The sequence below is a fragment of the Passer montanus genome, unplaced genomic scaffold, assembly GCF_014805655.1.
Source record: "Passer montanus isolate IOZ18808 unplaced genomic scaffold, ASM1480565v1 scaffold107, whole genome shotgun sequence".
Taxonomy (NCBI): domain Eukaryota; kingdom Metazoa; phylum Chordata; class Aves; order Passeriformes; family Passeridae; genus Passer; species Passer montanus.
This window is the reverse complement of record NW_024357281.1, coordinates 238,914-256,046: the sequence shown is the minus strand read 5'-3', so window position 1 is coordinate 256,046 and position 17,133 is coordinate 238,914. Positions and strand designations below refer to the sequence as shown.

General features: G+C 42.0%; 1 protein-coding gene across 4 annotated transcripts in view; it reads right to left on the bottom strand.

The window, feature by feature from the left end:
- LOC120508408 (cadherin-6) overlaps positions 1–15,614 on the bottom strand; it is a 103,327-nt gene extending 87,713 nt beyond the window's left edge. For 2 of the 4 annotated variants that reach the window (XM_039721977.1, XM_039722004.1), the window contains exons 1-2: positions 15,552–15,614; positions 14,930–15,127 (exon numbers count right to left, since the gene is read on the bottom strand). The gene's annotated coding sequence lies outside the window, so the exon portion shown is untranslated. Of the gene's footprint in view, positions 1–14,554; positions 14,701–14,929; positions 15,128–15,551 lie in introns of those variants that run through there. The other 2 variants (XM_039721984.1, XM_039721994.1) reach the window with 2 other exon arrangements.
- Between the last annotated feature and the right edge of the window lie 1,519 nt (positions 15,615–17,133).

Genomic DNA, 17,133 nt, shown 5'->3' with positions numbered 1-17,133 from the left:
GGGTCTTTTTTGCCCTGATAGAAGAAAAAAATCCACTAGACAACCAAAATATCCTTTACAGTGTGAGATGGTTCCAGATCATTTTCCCTCTTTGCTTGTGGCTTTTAAAGAGATCATTTCTGCAAGGAGCTAGGATTCAGCATCCTATTTTTGGCACAGTGTCCACGCTTCTGACTTTGCATGGGAAGGGTTAGAGCTGAGAAAGCAAAGCTGAGTATTTATATCACATAGGTATGTGAGCTGTGCCTAGAGCCAAGCAGTACAGAAGACTTGCACTGTATAGGTAGGCACCCCGTTCTGCACAGTGGACAACAACCAGAAGGCTGCTTCTGTGAAAACGTGTTCTGTCTTTTTGGCATCCTTTCAGGCAGGCAGAAACAATGCACAGCAGAAATGCTCCAAAGCATCCTCTGCAGTCACAGAGGCCTGTTCTCTAGCTGGTAAAGGCAGTGACAGTTCCTTAAAGTTACTAGCTTTAGACATGGATTTACTCCAAATTAAGGACTTGGCCGAGATTTTTTTTCTTTTTCTTTTTCTTTTTTAATGCATTAGCAGATGGCAAATATGCACTGAGCACAGAAAAACTACTGGTTTTTGAGGGCAATGGTTGCTTGCAATGCTAATTTGGGGCTTTATGTTTATGCAAGCTAACCTGGAGGGACACATTTCAGAGCTGGGTTGAAGGCACAAGAAGACTCAAGCAGCAAAGTGTAGATACCAGTAACCCATTTAAAGCCGGGTGTGTGAATGCAGGCTTGGGTGTCTGCTCGTTCTGAAGAGATTCAGAAAATAAGGCAGGAGCAGATGTTAAGAGATCACAACTTCATATATTTCCCTCATTCAATCATGTCAAGATGTGACCATTTGCAAAACTTTCAAAACAGGAAGGTACTTGGCTTTATCTTTGGATTCTGGCTAGCTGACACTCCACTGCAAGCTGATGTCCACATGAGAACATTTTAGAGCACTGTTGTGTAGTGGAAATCAACTAGTAAGGAGCATCCAAAAGCAGATACTGAGAGATGTTTACAAACCAGGTGCTGACAGACTGGTTTTTGATGGGTATACCACATCCGTATCTGCAAACTGTGATGACACAGACAACCTTTCTCTCCAAATTCTGTTAACCTTGCTGCAGAAAGTAACCTGGGGTAACCACAAAATAGCAATTGACCAAGGCTGAACAGCTTATATATTTCCAAGAGTGTAGTCACAGAATAGGAATAAAATTAAAATCAAAGCTCAGAGAAGAGGTCATTTTCCTGGCAACAATCCTACCCACAAATACAGGGGAAAGATGTGTCATTCTCAGAGCAAAATTTATCCTCAAGACAACTGAAGTCACATAGTATGGTCTCCTGTGACTCCCAGCAAATATTTTGACCTCACTTTTTATTTCTTACTTCTTTCTGTTATTTTCTTTAAAGAACTGTGATATTCTGTATTATGCCTGATACCATGCTGTTCCTACACATAAGACATTCTTGTGTCTGTCTTGTGGTCAGACCTCTTTTTTTTTTTCTATTTCTGATTCATTTAAGGGAACCATGAAACCATTTTTGTGAGTGAAAAATCACAGACCTCACCTGCAAATTCTGTGTGCAGAAGACTTTAAAACCATTCCAGTGGCTACAGAATGAATAACAATACTGCAGGTATTCAGCTATCTTTTTAAATAAGTATGCTTTAATTGGACAAAAGTGTAGCTGACATGTTTAACTCACACATCTATTATAAGGTAGAACTCACTTAACCATTCTCTTATAATATGATTTCCTGTGAAGTTAGCCATATTTTGGTCAAATAATCCTGCAGCTAAGACTGATTTCTCTGAACATATTTGCCAGCTGGGACTCTATTAGGTTAGAGCACTGCTTTCCACAATTAGGACCTGTGGACATTAATGTCATACAAATAAATAGGTGTTGCTGTAGAATATATTTGGTAACTACTTCACCGCACAGATTAAGTATGGACTATCCACTCACACTGTTGATTTCTGTGTCTCTGGCCACAGAAGTCCCATGATATTTCTCCTGCTCTCTAGATGGCTGAGGATTTTTTAATAGGAGAGAGAGAAGAGAAAGTGGGGAGACCTGACTGCTCTAAGTTCCTGGGCATGTCCACTGTTGATAATTTATTCATGCATTTTCTTCTGCTTCCTTGGTCTGGTTTTTCAGCTCATATTTATCATTTCATGTCCTTGGAAGTCAATGGAATAATATTCATTTGTCCTCTTTTGACTGAGAATATGACTAGATAAAATTTTAGTCAGAACTGAAGAATAAACTAGAAACCTTGAGTGTTGTTAATCCAGCATCTAAGGGGCTTATTCTTCTCAGGTACTGCTCCCTGATTCAGCACAATCTTTTGAGCATTTGTTTAAATCCCTCTGTCAATAATGACCCACAAGCACAGGCCAAAGGCAAGTGTCACAAGAAAATATTCCGACTGCACTTCTTGGAGCAGATTACTGAAATGTGAATGCAGCTCTAAAATTCAGCTCTTAAATTCAGCTTAGCACATCCTGAAAAGCCAGGAAAATGAGAAATCTTTCTCTGAATGTAGTAATGCTTGTTTCTGCTCTGAAGAACCAGCAGTTTTCAGACGATGGCTCTCGTATTTTAAAACTTAAAAGCCCTTAATACCAAGACAAAAACCATGCAACTGGTCATAAGAAAAACAATGGACATGCTGAGAGTTCAAGTAATCTAATGAAGATCCTTAAAAATATCAACATTTCTTCAGAACCTTTTTGTGTCTTACTGACTAGAGAAGCTCAGGAAAACCAAAATAATATCTCCCTTGCTGTGAGCCGGTGGAGCTCATAGTCCCTAGCTGACAATCTTTTCCCTTAGCTCTACACGCTATGACCACCACATCCATCCCTTGGTGACATGAGTGTTAAATTCACTGAAGAGTATCAGAAATGGAAATACACATGGAAAAAAAAAGCCACACAATTTTCTAAGGCAGCTGAACTTAGAAAAGACAGTCAATGGGGGAATTAGGACAGTTTGAAAAGAGGTAACAGAACAGGCCATTGTTACTATTTTCTATTTGAACATTAAAACAAAAATGATTTAAAAAAAATCTTTGCCAGAAGTAGAATAAATTCCACTCCGCTCCACTAAGCTGCATGTCTTTGGCCTGGTTTCTTGTACAGGAGAGTGAACAAAGTTTGGCCAGCACATTTAGGTATCTACTCCTCAACCCATTCCCACCTGGTAGCATGCTTCTTTCTGGGTCCGTAAGAGCAAAGAGCAACAACAGAGCTCCTGCTCTGTTACACCCCAGAACATAGCAGCAGAAACACCCTCTGCTCCTCTCCTAGCAGAGGTGGAACAGAAGCAGCCTCATAAGCGCGACTGGGAGGCTTATAAACTGAGATACTGGGAAGGAGTTGCACAAAGTGAATGTCAAACAGGAAAATTTCCCTCTGGGAAGGTATGTCAGGCGAGCCTTGGTCCTGTACAACTGGATTTTACTCCCCAAAGTAATGTTAGCCGGACAACATTCAACTCCTTGTCTTGCAGATCTCAGCCTGACTGCCAACTGCAGATCACCCTCTGTCCCAATGGACTTCAGTGAAGAGCAACTGAGCCCAGCATGAGACAAAAACCATGACTTTGCAGGATCAAGCCCATCACAGGATGGAAGAAGCAAGTTGTCCCTCTGACACATGTATGTGGATGACGTACCAACAGATCAGCACAACAAACTGGAGCTTGGAATATTCACAAAAGCAACATTTCAGAGGCAGTAATGATAATAATAATAATAATAAATAATGAAAATATAAACCTGGGTATGGTTTCTCTTAGATGCAAATCAAGATTTAAATATAAAAATGATAGGCTTCTGTTAATCCTTCTTAGGAAGTCATAAATTGTTAATCAGACCTTAGGCAGTGTTGTTTAATACCAACTTTAATAAAACAGCTGCCTGAAGCAGAAAGACAGTTGGGATCCTGACTCTAAAACTTTGGTAACCTCATCCACTTTTTCATAGCCTCAGGCTCTTACACTACCATTGATACTAACTCCTTTGAAATATGCTCATTTTTTAGGTTGCTAAATTATTAAACACCTTATTAGTTGAAAGATTAGATGGAAAAAAGTCATCTCTGTATGACGGAAAATGGATTGGAAGAGGAAGAAAAAGTTGAGGGAATATTTACATAAAAGATACAGCTCTGTTGTTGATATACAGAGGTAATCCATAATCCATAATTCATTTAAGAAATGAACCCATCAAATTACATAACTACGCATGACAAATTGCTACTGTTCAGCTATCCTACAATAAATTACAAGGAATCATTCCTGTCAAGAGTGTATTTTGTTTGAGACTAAAAAAAGCAATGTCGCTAGAAGGTTGTTTTCCCTCTTGTTCCATAGGATTTGTCTATCACATACAATCTCTCACACTTCCACCATATAATTTGATTGGGGTAGAAAAAGCTCCTTTGTGTGGAGTCATCACAAAGTCTCCAAAATTTAAACTGCTTTGAAAATTGCAAGAAAAGGGGAAAGGACGAAAAGGAAGAAAGTACTAAGAAATAATGAGGAAGAAACAATTTGTCAGTCAGGTGAGCAGATCTTTAGAGTAAAAAATAAGAAACAGTAATTTCCTAAAGTGTGATGTCTTTTTAGTGTATGTCCAGAGCAGCTTGTTAGCATACTAATTGTTTCATTTAATATGCAATACAGAGCATACTTACTGCTTTGAAGTGCTTATTCATGATGTCATGGATATTAGTGTATATTTCTTAATTACACAACAGAACAATCTTTCCTCTCTCAACCTACACTTTCTGCTGCTCTGATTGGTTTCTCTAACTAGCCAGAATAATCATTTTGCCACACAGAAGCAGAAAAGGGAAAAAAAAAAGTAAACAATTTTAAAAGCCATTTTAATTTAATAACAAATTGGAAGCTGTATTCTGTGTTAAATTAGCACTGCAAGCCTCATATCAATTCAAGGCAAGGTTCCCTGTTCGTTACTGCTTAATTAATCAGTCCTGTTTCCATCTAAATGAAAAGTTTTTTCTCCTCCCTATCATCTCTAACATCTCATTTCAGGCAGCATATCAAGTTTATCTTGCTTACATTAGCAACTTATTTCTAATGGCTCAGTTCAATTATTTGGTTGGAGCATGGTGTTAATAATGCCAAGGTTGTGGGTTCAATCCCTGTATGGGCCATTCACTTAAGAGCTGGACTTCAAAATCCTTGTGGATCCCTTCCAGCTCAGAATATTCTGTGATAATTCATGCTATCCCAGTTTGCAGATTAATTCTGCTTAGTCTCTGCTTTGTTTTGGGCAGCTTGGAGTCAATGGTAAAACAGCAATCGCAAGAGCAAACTCATCCATCCTTGTGATGAACCCACTATGTGACAACAAACACCTACTTCCAACACACTGAAGTCTTTTGAACTTTTGGCTTCCTGGTGTGCCTTGTCCTTCCTGAGGAAACATGTCATTTAGAGACATGGTTTAGTGACAGACTTGACGGTGCTGGGTTAACTCTTGGACTTGGTGATCTTAGCGGTCTTTTCTAATCTAAAACATTCTATAATTAGAACATGCACAGGGCTGAGCAAAGAACAATTATCTCATAAAACAACAGATGAGTGTATAACATTCCCATGGAAGAAGAAAAATCTGTAAGGGAAGGAGAATATGGGAAGTTGGGTGATATCTGAAAGCATGTCCTCATTAACCTTTATGCCACATATCCTAGAAATAAAGCTGCAATAGGCATGAGTCCTGCACTACCATCAGTAGTGTATATAAAGAAGTATCAAACATTCCACCATGTCATCTTTGAAGGAAGTGAAAAATAGGACTTGAACACCATCTGGTTGAATATCCTCTGCTTATGCTGACCTCACCATTCCCAGAGCTGGAAACTGCTGCTGCCATAATCTGGTCCTTTCTACCACCAGCAGCAAAGCACTCTAACTGTGGGACTTAACAAAAGACCTCTGGTATTTTGGATTGCACCAAGCTGGTCCCAGTCAAACACTTACTGAAGCTGCAGTTGCTCATACATGCTCGTCTCTCCATTTGCCTTGCTCAGTTCAGCTTTCTTAAGTAAGTTTTCTGACTGCTCCTAATGCTGGGATACCTGCCTGTCCATGCCAGGATGCCTGTTGTTAAACTGCAACCACCCCAGGCACCACCATGGCTCCAGCAGCTCCCTCTGTAGAGACCCACGGCCTCTGAGATGTAACAGATACTTGCTCGGGTCAGGGCTCGAAACTAAATCTGAGCTTGAGGTGTCTGCAGCTCATGAAGGCTGTTTTTAATGCCAGCTTGACAAATATAAGTACTTCTGCAATAGACACAAAACACATAATATTGTGTGACCATTCCAAGAGGATGAAACCTGTTTTTCATGAATAATTCCAGTATTTACTTTTGCTCATCCGGGACTCAGGATGTTATTGCAACAGGGAAGAAGGATGTGCAGCATATTTTAACCTTCTAGATTTGCAGTAACCAGCCTCTGACCTCACATTTACCAGCCTGGTTGAAATTACAACCTGCTGCCAAGGAAAACTCTGTCATACATTAAAGTAACTCCAATATCAAGTAGCTTTGAGATATCTGACAAATGAATTACGGTGGATTAATGAGAAGCTGCTTCAGTAATCCTGCAAAATAGACCCTTACATGTTACAATATGGTAATGCATTTCATTTAAGAGCAATATAAATTATGTGCTGAGAAAAGTGGGAACGTCTTCTTGTGTTGTTTTGTTGTGTTTGTTTTTTTGTTTTCCAAGAGGAAAAGAAATTCCTCCTATAAATCAGAGTGCACACTTCTGTTTCTGATGGGAAACACCACTCTGAAAAGCACTAAATTTGAAAGCTGCTTGAGATTAGATTGTCTGCAGAATTGTGCTGATGGCTGTAGATATTAATACATATAATACACTGGACCAGGTGTTTTTTCAGATGCTTATGCTCTGCTTCCTCTTAAGTGCAAATGACCTGAAGACACAGGCACCAGGAGGAAGAATCTGAGCTAAGAAATGGTTTTAGAGATGCAGCACACAGTGACACTTGCACAAAGGAGGAATCTTCCCATTACACGCCAGCAGAAACAGCCAGGAAGTGCAAATCTCAGTCCAGTCCTCTCTATCCCCTCTGCAACTGCTGATGGGAGCTGACAGAGACTGCAGAGAATCTTCTCCATGCTGTACAGATGATCCAGGCGATCTGCTGGCATCAGTGGGAAATGATGGTTATTCCTTACACAGGTTTTCTTTCCATCCCCATTTAGTGTAGTCCATTATTTAGGGATACAAATTATATAAACATTTGGCAGTCATGTTGTGGTCACCATGAAAATAATTGCAAAGTTGTAAATGTTTCATTACAAACCCTGACATCTTGATCCAGAACAACACTCAAATATTCAAACAACCTTGTAGGTTTCAGTGTAGTTTATTAGTACTTTTAAAAGCAAACTGTTCTGGGACCAGGTATGATAAGTCAGAGAGAAGAACATGCTTTGTTTATGGCAGAAATAACTTGGTAATTATCAGCAGTGAAAAGGGAAATACCAGAGCAGAGCATTCATATTATTTAGACTTAAATGGAGTTTAGATGAAATACAGGGTTTTATAAAACTGGGTGGCACAGCATGAATTGCTTAAAGGGATGTGGCTGGTGGACTTAAGAGTTGCTTCTGCTTTTTTTTTCCCTTTCAGCCCTGACAGCTAAATTGAGCACCAATTTCACAAAAGAAATTTGCTCCCTGAAAGAAATTCTACCTCTATATATTCCTGCTCTGTGATCTGCCAGGGCACTCTTCACACTATGAAAGTGAGGAAATAGGTTCTCTTGAATTCTTGTAGAGCTTGATCAGTTTGTCAGGCCAGCTCCAAAAGCATTAGGTCATAGTAGGTGGCACAGAGCTCAGGACCTGATACTGCTTCGATCTAAACTGGCCACATAACTTTTAAATTTAATGCGTCTTTTTTATGTGTCTCTTCCTACTTCTCCCTCTATTTTATTTACACTGAGATCAATACCCGTGTCAGGGGTATTGGTGTACACCATGTCCTTATTCAAGTAACTTCCCTTTGACTCACCTTCATATCTATGTGCTAGGAATACTACTCCTTAGATATTTACAAAGCAAGGGTGCTTTGAAATGAATTCATGCAGGCATGGACATGAACAAGAGATAGTGTGGATATGACCTCTGGCTGCCCCAAACCACAGGGAGCAGCATGCAGAATAGTCAGCCTTTTATGAGATTTCTTTTTTATCCCCTTCTCTCCCACAAGCATAAGTAGGTGGGAATGTATGAGGCAGGGAATGGTAAAGAAACTTTGTGTCCAGTCCAACTCGGCCAATGCAGAGAGGAAGGTCATTGCCACCTTGCTTGGGGACAGCTCAGATTACTTTCTCCTGGGAATAAGATACTCAGTCTTGTCTCAGACAGCTCTGGAGCTACCCAGCTTCCCCCCCTTCCCCACCATAAAAAACATGGCTAAACAAACAATCAAAAAACATCCAGAAAATCCTTTGGGGAGAGAGTGTCAATGCAGATTCAAAGAGTCCTTGAGAAAAATAATTGGCTTCCTTTTGGATGAAAAAAAGAGACCCAAATCTGACTTTTTCCCCCCCCCATCCATTCTTTGATCAGCTGCAACAACTGAAGAGAGCAGGAGAGAGGCAGGCAGGTTGACTGCAAGCTGTACTTGCTATAAGAGCCTGGTTCAGCATCCCTGCTGTGTTATGATCTCCTCCTGTAACCTGGGGCAAGTCACTCACCTGCGTGGTGATTTGCTTCCCCTGCTGTAAAACATGGCCAATTATACAGGCCAGCCTCACAGTGGGGCCATGTGGTGAAGATGTGAAATTCTGGAATACTTGAACAGCTTTTGAGTGAACTACACCTTGTCCCTTACTTGAAGTGAGACTCCCAAATGTGCACAGAGTACCTGTGGGTTCTTGGGGAGGGCGGGTTTTGCAGACTACTCTAAGCTATATAATTTTCTTTTTGTCCATAAAGACACTTGTGTCAAATAATGATTGCCAGACTAATGACACCCTAAAATTACAAACCACCAGGCACTCAAAGTGTATCAATTCAGTGAGGAAACAGATTTCACCTGAGTCCTCAGGGCAAAACTAAAAGCAACTGTGCTTTTAATTATTTTTGCTATGGTATTGGATCTAAGAGGATGAGGGAGGAGGAGACCTCTTTCTAAGAGAGAGGGTTTTCCCTGGAGTGAGACTCAGTACGAAGGCTGGCCCCAGGGCTGCAGTGTCAGCACCCCAGCTGGGGCCCAGGGGCACAAGTGGTTCTCCCACCATTCCTCTCATGCAAGTCTGGATCACCATGACCTTCAATGCTAAGTGGAGTTACCATCAGAGGTAAGTATTCTCTTTGAGTTTGGTGTTACCCTCACAACAAAGCAGAGCTACATGGTAATGATCGTGTTGATTAAGCAGCCTTTGTGCTTATAGAAGCTATTAGCTGACAATTGTAATGAGGGAACAGGCAGGTCTGCTTTCCACCAGACAGGCACGAACCTGCAGTACCTGGGGAAACTTGACTACTGTTTAATTTTTGTGCTAATTTTCAGTTCCTGCTGACCCTTCTCCTAGGTCCTCCTGCTCTGACTCTGCGATTAGATGCAGAAGTGGGAATGCTGGAAAGATACACCACCTATTATCTCAGAGGCTGCTGTAAACATTACAGCATGATAATGAAATTAGTTTAGCTGAGAGGAATTACGGTACCCAGTTAGTCCAGGACGGATCTCATTCATAAAGTGCTCTCTTCTGTGCATTGTGGTGTGTCACCAGGAAAGAGCTAAGGGGTTATGATGGGTATTTATGTTGCAAATGAAATCTAATAGTCACACTCTGACTAGAATAAAGCATTTTCTGACTGTATATAAATATATATGCATATCCTGACAAGACAGGCTAATTAACCCATAAAATATTTGCCCACAATGCCAGAATAAGGCCATTATTGAACAAGTTACTTAAAACATAGCAAGGCTGGCAGTGTTCTTGAATGAGACCAGATGGAAATGTATATGCACTTTTTGTCTATGTGCCTGGTGAAGAGGAGGGTATGGAGAGGATGTCTTGTGGCTGGGTGTAAAGAAAGATAATGCAGTATCACTTATCTTGGATGTTTCAGCATGGTGCTATCAAGTGCTCTGGCACCATCACAGTTAAGCAATCACTTCTTTGCTTAAAGATTTTTTTTGGAGATCCAACATCCTAACTCAGGAAGGACACCATGCCAGTTGAGCGTTTTTCATCCTGACAGGGCTCACAGGCTCCCCTCACCCTTCCTCATCAGCATTGATCCTCACTGCTGCTCAGAGGGTTGCAGCTGTGGAGGAAACAATGCTTTCTGGTTTGTTTTGAGAGAGAAAAATACTCAAGGAGCAGGCAGTTCCACAAGACTGGATGTACCAACCAATAACATTAATTCACACCACTCTATAAACGCTCCTGAAATTCAGTTATCCTATTTTCTTCTGGGAATGCTCTTGCTAACAAACAAACAAAAGCATAAACTCAAATATTTACAGTCTTTATTTGGGCCTTTCAGTGCCAAATGCACAATCAGGAAAATACAGTGGAAGACCACAGTGGCAGTGAGCCCCACCTGGAATAAGGAGATGGTCACGGGTACAAAGAGGGATAAGCCTGCCTGAAATGGGATGGGGAAGTAGCTGATGGGTGATCAGGATCAGGACACACAGCAGTGCCCTAGAGAAGCTTAGGAACCTGAACCTGGATCGACTCCCAACACATATCAGCCAGTCATTTGGGAAGAACTAAAAAGAGACTTAGGCTGAGATTTACAGCATAGAAAGCACAACTGGATAGGAAGAACTCGCACTTGAACTTTAAAAATGCTTTTATCCAGCACTTTCCCCACCTAATTTCACTGCAGCAACACTCATAGCACAACCCAGAGGATGACTTCTTCTGCTGATGTTTTGTATTAATTATGCATTCTTCAAGGGTGTTTTTAAAACAGGGAGTAATAATCTGCCCTATACCTTTTGTTAAACAATAAAGACAACTAAAAGCTGCATTTAATACTAAATGTTCACACTACATCTCATCTCTCCCCATCCCAAATGAAACAAGGCAAGATGCCATACCTTTCTCCTCACACAGCATAGTATTTTTCAGACCCCTTGGAAAGGTCTGCTATGACTAAGCATGCAGCATGAGCAAACCAGCTGCTACTGGATTTTTATCTCAACCAGAACACATTTAAACTTGAGAATGGTGTTTATACTGCAAACTGAATCCTGCATCGAGTCAGCAGAAGAGATTCGCTCTGTGTGCGACAGAACTCTTCACTGTGCACAGGATAGGGGACTCACTTAAAGATTTACATTGAAAAGATCCTGAATTTGGCCCCACCATGGCAGTCAGGATAACCACAACTAAGTTTATCAACCCTGTTTCTAAGAGCATTGAACCCAAGAAATTATACAGGAAAAAGAAACAGAAAAAAAGAAGTAAACCCCAAATGATGCAAAGCCTTTTAAGACACAGGAACAGTTACCGCAGCTAACTAGGTCTTCAAGAGGTTAATGAAGAAGTCTCCCTAACACCCAGCTTCCAAGGCACAGCCCTTCCCACATGCTTATGATAATCAAAAGATACTGAAAACCAATTCTACTTCATTCTGGTATAATTGCAGCAGAGCCACTAGAGGAATTGTAACCATTATGTAAGATGAGGCACCATCACAGTGGGGCCTGCTGCTTCAAATGCATTCTACCCACTCTTTTTTATAGATTTCAGCTACCTTTCATTTTAGTAATTAGCCACTATTTCCAAGGAGATCCATAAGTAATTTCCTGCACATCTTGAGCCATAATGCTGCAAGATTGCACTAGAAAGGTAACATAATTTAAAAATAGTCAACAAAGGGCAGGTGACACAGTGAAAAGTTCAGTTAAGCATGAGACAGTGACCATCATTTCATTTAACAATAGATAAATGTTGCTTGACCACCACACAGCACACAAGCAACGACCAGAAAATCCAACAGTGGTTCCTTCTAAACCCCAAAACGCTGCAGGAGTCTATTAATAAGCGGCATGTCAGCGTGCTGAAAACTTCTTCAGTCAAAGCAAAAATGATGTAGCACACTTGAGGGGACAGTGGACTGGAGGGAGGCTCCTGTGCAGAGGAACCCAGTATGCCCTTGAGAAGAGGGCTGCTCATTTAGAGAAGGATCTCAGCTGGTGAGAGCACAGGCACATTCATAACTTCTATCAAGTTCACATTAGTTTTGAGATCTTCTGCAGAGAGCAGGGAAAAAAAAACCCCACATTTCTTAACATGTGTATGTTTTGCTTTGAAGGAAGTCTCTCAACTAAATATTATTGAAACAGCAGATGGCAAAATGCAAACTTTATGAAAGGGAAGGCTGCCTTGAGCGGCAGGTTACTGCTTGCATGAAAGAGCTGTGCAAGGGAAGAAGGGAGGGAGGAAGGGAGGGAGAGGGAGAGAAGAGTCAGAAGTTAAGATGCACATTTCTACCCGAACAGCTTGGTTAGAAAATTATGACCATGTCTATAAATGTAATCTTTAGAGTGCTGGCATGGAGATATACAAGAGCTGTGAACTGGTGTGAAAATTAAAATACCTAGAGGGATTAATAAATCCCTATGGGGACCCCAGTTACTTAAATGGCTGCAAAGGATAATTGCAGAGAGCTACAACAGGACTGAATCAATGCCATTTTCCCTGGGTTAAAAAAAAAAAAAAAAAAAAAAGTATTGCTGCTGCTCTGATTACGTTATTCTGAAAAGACTGGCTGCCTCCCTCAGCTCAAAAGTCAACTGCAAACCACTAGAAATACGTCCAGAAAGATTATGGTGTAGCTGAAAGCCAGAAGCATATGAGATTATATATTTACTGGTGCTGTGTCAGATAACATCTGAGAGGAGAGGAAAAAGAGATTCAGCTTTGCAGTCTTTATTAGCATGTTTGGGCTCTTTATAGGAGCTATCCAATTGTGTCATTGCTGCCAGGCCTTTAAAACTGTATATATCCATGATAAAGGAATCTACTTAATCTTGATCACAAGCCTTGGAGCCCTACCCAACTCTCCTGTGACATGCAAACTTATTGCCTTTAAACAGGAATTAGAAAAAAAAGAAATGAACAGGGATGCACCATTACTCATAGCATTATATTGCTCAGGAACAGATGTTAATCAATTTTATGGAATGTTTTAAGTAACATGCAAGTACTTTTGTAAAGAACTGCCTGCATAATAGAGATTTCAGCCCAGCAAATACAAGAGATAAGCCTTTATCTTGACTGGGAGAGCTATGTCTATTTTGATTAAAACCAAAGAGGTCTGCACGATCAAGCAATTTTATTCCCTCGGAATTATGTCATTTCCAGAATGCTACTACACACGGTCCTGTGACAAAAGGGAATGGAAATAACCTTGCTCTTGATTGTAATGTTCTCCTTGCACAAATGTTCATGCATGTAGCTCATGAGGTACACATGTAGGATGTACATTCCCTCCTCAGAGATTCTTGAATAGACAAGAATGTACTCTTTATTCCAGTTGTGCTAGAAGAACAGTAAATTTGGAGAAAGGACTGACCTTACACTCTGTAAGTAATTTGTGCTACTCAATTTCTCATGCACTGCTAACAGATCATAAAACACACACAAGTAAAAGAAGTAAAAAGAAAAAGGTGCCCTATCTTCTCAATTTGTATAAAAGTAGAAACTGTGCTATCATGCTGGGAGTAATTTCGGTCGTTAAACTTCTCCAACCTTGAATGTCATCAGGAGTTACTTAGGTGACCATCCACTTGCACTTAAAAAGTACTGCATTTAACTCTCCGTAAAATATGGATTTTATTGCAGCAGTGACAGGATCCTTTCCACAGCCACTGACCTCTACTGCTATTGCTTATCTCTTGACTCGACCTTCTGCATAAGAATACACAGATGTAGTATGCAAACTGTTTTCCCTGTGCGTGCAGGTAAGTAGGTGTTACATACATATGAATACAAAAATAGTTCAACCTAGCTGACACAGAAAGTATGTTACCAGCTCCTTAGAAACATTTACTACACCACCAAATTCAGTGCTTGCTTTCTGCAATTACCCAACTTCTTTCCTGTAAAAATGCCTATACGCCTACCCTCTTACTTCCACCTCCTCCAGCACTCCTCAACCCGTTCTTTTATCAAATAAAAGACTTCACATTTGTCAATTCCTGTAACGTCCCCCGATCTGCTCGCTCTGCCCCCTTCTTTTCACTGAGGGAGCGCCTCATTTCAACTGTGCTCTACATTCAGTTCTGCACTTTGCCTCGGATTTCGCTCATGATCCGAAAGGCTTTGCCCTGTACTCATTTCAAAGCAACTAGGCAGTATCAAGAAACAGAGACAGACTTTGAAAATTATTATGTTCTAGTTATTCATCCTTTTGCTGTTGTTATTACTAATTATTACTGTTATTCCCTTCCAAGCACACACGACCCTTCTCCCGCTCTCACCACCTCTCCTCGCCCGAAGTATCTTGCTGGCGATGACAATCCCAGGAAAACGCCGCATCCCTTCGCCTGACTTACAACGCCAGCAAAACGTGGTCCCCGCACGCCCCTGAGCGTCGGGCAGGGCGCGGAGCTCCGGGGGGGTCACCCCGGCGCGGCGGCGGGGGCAGAGCTCTCCGCAAGGCAGCTGCCAACTTTGCGAAATAAGTGCTGTCCCCCTCCTCCGTCATCACCCCCCCCCCCTAATTAGCATTCCCAATAAGCACGGCAGAAAGAATAAGAAAAAAAAGGAGCAGGGGGTGGGTGGGAAGCAGAAGGCGGCTGGCTGGTGAGAGCTACAACTTGCCCCTCCAGAGGTGCAGAGCCGCATCTCCTTACCGGCGCGCAGGGACGAGGCGGCCGAGCCTCGCCCGGGTCGGCGGCGCGGCAGCGCAGCTCCCCGGCCCCTTCTCCTGCCGCTCAGCCTCCCCGCCTCGCACTAGGGCTCCCGCTCGGCCAGCAGCACTTTTTAACTCCGGCATGCAGGCAGCCCGAGCCGAGGGGGCTCTCTATCTGATTGGTTTCCATTCACTGCTCCTGATTAATAAAAAAAAAAAAAAAAAAAAAAAAAAAAAGGGGGAGGGGGGGGGGAGGAAAAAAAAAAAAAATAAAGCCAAACTCCTCCCTCTCGGCTTGGCTCCCTGGCAGGCGCGCACACACACCCGCACATACGCGCACCCGCACCCCTGGCGCCGGCGCTGCGGCTGCCGGAGCTGCCGGAGCTGCCGCACTGGGGCCGGGGGGGCGCGGAGCCGATTCCTCCGGGCGGGCAGGGATTTGCAACTGAATGCGGTGGGAGGGCAGAGGAGGAGGGTTGTGCCAGCGAGCCCCCCTTCCCCCCAGAGAGCAGCTCCGTGCCTGCGGTGGAGAGCAGCCAGCTTCTTCCCAATCGTTTGGTAGCGATAGCTAAAGCGGAATAAAATCGGGGAAGGAGGGGGGGATAAAGAGGAGGCCGACGCACGCTTTTCTCTGTTGTGAACTGTGTGCTTGTGCTGTGCGTCTTCTCATCCTCTGAGCTGGTCTTAAGTCCTTCTCTCGACATCTGAGATGCCCCGCTGGTCTTTTCCCACACTTCCCAGGAAGTTCCTGGACTTGATGAATCAAGATATTTCGGTGAATTATTAATGGAGATGACACTTCGTGGTCGCATGTAGCGGTTTCTATATGAATGGAAAGCAGCGGAGGGGGATTTTCCAGGTGCCTGCCTTCGCTTGGTCCCTCTCTTCCCAGAGGGCTCCCCATTCAGGAGGTTATGACTAATCTTGATGCAGAACGGACTGCAATCTCAGCTTTTGCTTGTGGGACTCATGAAGCCCCTCTGCAGACATGCATTTTATACAATCTCTCCCCCCCACACCCCCCAACCGCCTAAATGCAGCCTGAATTAAGGCTTTACATTTTCTTAATCTATATTTTTAATTACAAGATGGAAATTGCCACCCAGTTTATTATTTACCTGGCAAGAGTCCACTCCAATTCAGCTGCACGGTGTCCTCTTAAGATTCATAGGAAATGTTGCAAGAAGTGAAGCTTTCTACCATTTACCTCTCCCATCTCCACCATCTAGGTTTGACCTTTACAATTTTTTCCCCTGCTAGTAAATCTAAAGTCATCTTGTTTTTCTTTCTTTTTCTCTTCCTTTTTTCTTCCCTTGCTCATATCCAACTTTCACAATTTCTACATGCTATATGTCTTAAGGATGGTTCTGTGCTGGCTCTAAGCCATCTTTGTGTCCTGTTTCTGGTCTATTTCAAGGCTTTTAGTTTCATTTAAATACCCTGAGCTCCAGGAATTCAGGTAGCAATCTTGCTGCTTGTGCTCAGTACTGTAGCACCATGTTCACAGCACAACTGAAACTGGTGCTGGGTTTGTTGTATATGTGGAATATGTAAAATTTTCTTAAGGAAGGATATTATTTAATGTTTGATCTTTGTGTACTCTTAAGACTAGTCAACAAGAAGGGAGATTTAATCCATTAAACACAGCTAACAAGCATGCTCTAAGTAGTGTCCAGGTGTTAGAAAAACAAATTGCTTGTTGATAGAATTGCCTTGTTAAGGGTTAGGACCTGACATGCTTCAGTGATCTTGGACCTAGGGGAAGGTTACCAGAGCTTGGGAAGAAGGATGTTCCATTAGTGGACACAAAGAATGCAGAATTTGCAGGCCACAAGGACAACTGGCAGAAGTCCCAAGGTAAGGAAGAAACTAATAAAGATAACTCAGCAATTGTGCTGAAATCAGCTCCAACTGGGTAAAAGGTAATCCTGGCAGGGAGAGAACATGACCACCGACTCATGGACCATTGACCCAAGAAACCCAAAAACTCAAGAGAAAGACTGAGAATAAAGATTAATAGATTAATTAGCATGAGAAGCAAGAGAATCATTAACCAATAGAAGATAGGCTACTAACTAATAGAGAACTATGTAACTTGTCACCAATGAACACCAACTCCTTTGTTTGCTGAAATGTATAAATAGTAAAAATTTGGTAGCTTGAGGCACACCAGGCTTGTGCAACTGTGAAATAAATAATCAATGT